Source organism: Limulus polyphemus, unplaced genomic scaffold, assembly GCF_000517525.1.
Source record: "Limulus polyphemus unplaced genomic scaffold, Limulus_polyphemus-2.1.2 Scaffold3288, whole genome shotgun sequence".
Classification (NCBI taxonomy): domain Eukaryota; kingdom Metazoa; phylum Arthropoda; class Merostomata; order Xiphosura; family Limulidae; genus Limulus; species Limulus polyphemus.
Genome location: NW_013668898.1, coordinates 121,599 through 127,019, shown reverse-complemented (window position 1 = coordinate 127,019; position 5,421 = coordinate 121,599).

Here is a 5,421-nt window from a genome sequence, read left to right as displayed (position 1 = left end):
CGTCACGTGGTCATGTGACTCGCTGACGCAACAATATTAATTATTACTCAAATTATTATTTCAGTCGTTCTTAATGTATCAAGCGTCAATATGCAAAGAAAAGCCAAAAACTATGGTTTTTATCATTAAATGAAGATATAGCCTAAAGATGCTTTGCGGGCTTTACGGCATAACCGGGTTTCATTCGCCCTGGCCCCTGGGCAGTCCCCCCCCCCTCCTGTCGACGGGCCTGATCGTGCATTGATAGAATACCTATGGAATAAAAGCTATCAAACATTATAGCATACAAGGACTACAAAATGCTAATTCTTTCATTGTTATAACCTTTTATGAATTTGTTCAGAGTGAGTGTTAGTCAAATCTCAGTTTGTGAAAAGTAATTCAGAATATGACAGTTAGTTTTCTTTGTCCAGGTTCCTTTTTTATTATTCATTTTTTTATATAATCAGTTTCCCCTGCCACTTTGTTGAGACTACCTTTTAACTATACTCGTGCTATTGTACTACTCTTTGCTTCCTGTTTTCTGACAATTGGCTATCCCTTTACCTTCTAGCTATTCACCTCCACCATAGATGCTTTCTTCAACATTCTAAAGAAGGATATTTAGATGAAAGTTAGGCCAACTACTCTTTCTTATTAAATATTATACAATCATATTATGTATGGTTTTGCATCAATATAATAATTGCTTTATTTTTAGAGATAGCTCGTTGTTGTTTTATCTCCCAATTTATTTTCGCTCTACTACTTGTGAAGGTAATTCATGTAACATTCAGTGTTAGTTAAGAGGATGGACAATGCTTGCTATTGATTAATAAAACAGTAACCCAGGCAACACAGTGGTCACTTGTCCCCAACTGTGTACACTGTCTGCAAGCAAAAATATGTTCTATTTCGACAGTTTGTACTTGTTACACGAGTAGGAAACATGGCTAAAACAAAATGAAATTTCCCAGTCCTTCCTTCATTTTATCCGAGTTTACAATATTACATATATGTTAGAAAACACATGGCTATGTTATTTATTCTGATATTTTTTTACAAAGTTACATAGTTCAATCTCACAAACAATTTTGATTGATGTTAGTTTTCATTACGCAATATAAAGAATATTAAAACAAGAGGGAATCCTCAAAAGCTGCGACACTTGAAATTCTTTTAGGCAGGATTAGGGTGTAGTGTATAACTCATTAGTGTCCGTGTATAATTCACTTACATTGTCGCGTGAGTTACCGCAGTTGTATCCCGTACTTCCAATAATTGTCTGCTTTTTGTCAAAGTCCACACCGGGTGGTTCAATTAGTTTAGAACACCCTTTGACAATATAAATTATTCTCCTTATCTTTTTCAAAAATGTTAATCTTACTCTAACATATCAACGGTTAAGTCGTTTACTTCCATGACAGTTAAATTTAACGTTTTTTAACTCTTCTCTGACCGAACTTCTCTTTCACTTTTATTCATCTGATCGCTGCTATTTATATGTCATCACTGAGGCTTTCTAGAAATTTCCATAGCCTCGACATCAACGAATTACAAACACAAAATAAATAAATTAATAATACTACCTACACTAAGAATTCTCATATATCTGACAACCTGAAGAATGGGACATTTCCAATTAAAACTCAGTTGTAGGGGTGATAGCGTTCCCGTAAAATGAAACCAATATCACAAATGGCAGTGATCTCACTAAGCAGACAAAGTTGGCATTGTTACATACCTAAGTGTATATATATAATATAAACAATTGGTAATTTTTAATGCATGAGAACTGTTAACTTTATGAGTGGCATGCATGAACACTGCTAAAAAGAACTATGAAGGAACCCTTTATTTTCGTTCCGGTAACGTAACAAACTGTGTTGCATGATGGCTTAGTGGTCAATACCTTTCACGAGTGATGTATTTTACGCAAAAGTTCTTGAATATATATTAGAATGTCCATCTCAAAATATTGGACACCTAAACATCAGAAAATAAGTCGAGTTTTTATTTTTACTTCATTTACTTTTTAGTATATTTGGATAATGAAATTTCGATTAAAAATTTAGTTCCAAAACTATAAATTGTAGATTTACTGTTTAAATATTCACGTATGGTATATCTATCATAAAGAACAATTCAAACAAAAAAGATAAATCTACAAAACAACCCAAAATTATAAAAATATTCTCATAATTTATACTTCAGATAATAAAAAAAAAACCAAGAACACTAAATATTACTGAACAATTCTCTGAAGAGTACTAATAAATTTGACGATTAGCAATCTATCTGTCTCTGGTGTTTATTAGCAGCAATCAATTTTTACTGTTACTAGTTTCATGTTTCCATGATTGGCTTGTATGTGTTCCTAAATATTATCTTGACCAATTGTTGAAAAACATTCCTATCAATGTGGGACTTCTAATTGGCTACATGCATGTCACGCGAGATCAATGGGAAACAGATAGGCTCCGTCTCTACACTGGATCATTGCCGAATGATAATATAACATATCCATGCAGTACTGCCATCTATTGGTGTAAATCAGTAATAGCTCTAAAAGAAATTATTTTACTATACTTCATATAGCTTGTTTTCACAGATTTCTTTGATCTAAATTTCCTCAAAATAACAAGTTCAGGCTACATTTTCCTAATTTATAATCGATCAAATATGGAGATATTTGATTTATATTTATTACAATATATGAAGAACATCATATACTCATAAAATGGTGTAAGTAAATATATATGCTCTGTCCACCACGAGTATCAAAATCTGATTTTTAGTGTTGTCCACTGACGTACTGGGGGTTGGGGCTATTGGCTTAAGTATTTTTATATTTCATTTATGGATACCGTTAATATTGTATCTGTTTGTGAAGGCATACTATTTGTGTGACCAATAACTAGCACAAACATGGACCTGTAAAAATTTAGTGTATGAATTAGTTTAATATTTTTTTTTTTAGCCAATGTTGCCTAATGACCCCCATCACTAGCTCTGAGGTTAGTAATATAAACTGTTGAATCAGTTGTTGTTGTTTTTTTGGGACTACGTTATGCACAGTTTGGCTGATATTTTAGACCAACGTGTAGACTAGTACTTGAAAAATTCATTAAAGTTACATCTCGATGTTTTAAACTCTTAAATTCAATTTGTTGATGTTAAAGTTACACTGTTATCCATCTTAGGTCCAAGCATGGCCCAATGATTAGTGTGAACGTTTGTAGATTAAAAATTCAAATACCATTTACCAACTGACAACTCATGACTTGGAAAATTTTATTACATAAGTCAATTGTTTTACATACCGGGCCCATTTTTGGATTTTAAATTTGGTTGTCCTTTTCAGTTTGTAAATTGTTATATTTCGTGGTAAATATTGTGCTTGCAGACCGTCAGTTAGTAATCGACATTCATAAAAACCGTCTGACTGACTTAGACACAACTCGCAGTGAGTATGGATGCCTAGTAATCGACATTCATAAAAACCGTCTGACTGACTTAGACACAACTCGCAGTGAGTATGGATGCCTAGTAATCGACATTCATACAAACGTCTGACTGACTTAGACACAACTCGCAGTGAGTATGGATGCCTAGTAATCGACATTCATAAAAACCGTCTTACTGACTTAGACACAACTCGCAGTGAGTATGGATGCCTAGTAATCGACATTCATACAAACGTCTGACTGACTTAGACACAACTCGCAGTGAGTATGGATGCCACACTTTGAGTTTTCATATATTTGCCAAATGGTACGAGATTTACCACTGAACCACAGGTGGGGAGACAAACAGAAAACGAAGATTGTTGTAATTTATTCGGACAAAAACTTCAGTGATTCACTCCACCCGAAATATAAAGATCTAAATCACGATTGCCAGACTCGAACAAAAATATTAAATATGTTACATTTTAGGCACATCACAACAGGGTAAAATGTAGCACTCGGGCAGAAAACAGAAAGGGTCATTTCTGCTCATTGTACTGAAAGAGACTAGGAACCGTTTTTGGAAATTCAGAATTATTCTGGTGGTCAGTATTCAACTTTTGATTTCTTTAAACTTTGCTGTAACTGAAATTCCTTATCATGGTAGTTTTGTGTAACAGGACAATAATGTGAAAACGACTTGTAAAAATTAATATATACCTTTATTAACACTCATTATTGATGTCTGTCACTACAAGATCAACCTAGAATTCAACAGCTGATGAAGTCCCTCCTCCGAAATCAATCCTTTAAAACACCAGAGTCTAATTAACCAGACACTGATTATCTTCTGTGTCACTAGAATTGTTTTTTTCATACCTAACTACTGACCTACACCAAACGGTTCAGGGTCAGTAAAGGGGAAACCATTCTGTAAGGTTGGCTCAGTGATTGCCTTCCCCTGTCCTACAGTTATAAATTAAGGATGACCTTGCTGTTTTGCATCATATATGAAATACCATCCACCCTTAACAAACAGATCATTGGGTGTCGTGTTTTCCTAACTTAAAATTTTATTCTCTCTCTCTCTCTCTTGCTCAGTAAATCACTCAACGCTACGACAAGATCAAACATTGATATATATATATATATTTATGAAGTATTTTACACAATATTAAACAGCCAAAAATCATAATTTACGAATTATATACATATATTTATATCTAAACACACAAATATATATGTTTTATGTAACATGTACTGTTGGTGAGGTCATTTGGTTATATAAATGAGGTGAGAGGAATGATGGATACGTACTTGTAGGATGGTTTTTACACCTTAGGTAGTTATTCCTATACTTTGGTCTAACATACAGTGATGGTAGGGGTAGCTGGTCACATGAACAAAGGTAATTATTTCTAGAATAACATACTTTCTTTAAACAGTAGGTTTACAAAAAAAAAGTAAAACGTCTTGTTCGAACCTTAAAATATACATAAGTTACGAGATGGAAAATCAAGCTTATCAAAAAAAAGTAAAACGTCCTGTTCGAACCTTAAAATATACATAAGTTACGAGATGGAAAATCAAGCTTATCAAAAAAAAGTAAAACGTCCTGTTCGAACCTTAAAATATACATAAGTTACGAGATGGAAAATCAAGCTTATCTGTCAAAATCTAAAATTTCGTCATGGTCTATCAAACTTGAATTAGTAAATGTAAACAGAACTTCAGTTGGATTAGTAAATGTAAACAGGACTTCAGTTGGATTAGTAAATGTAAACAGAACTACAGTTGGATTAGTAAATGTAAACAGGACGTCAGATGGATTAGTAAATGTAAACAGGACGTCAGACGGATTAGTAAATGTAAACAGGACGTCAGACGGATTAGTAAATGTAAACAGGACTTCAGTTGGATTAGTAAATGTAAACAGGACTTCAGTTGGATTAGTAAATGTAAACAGGACGTCAGATGGATTAGTAAATGTAAA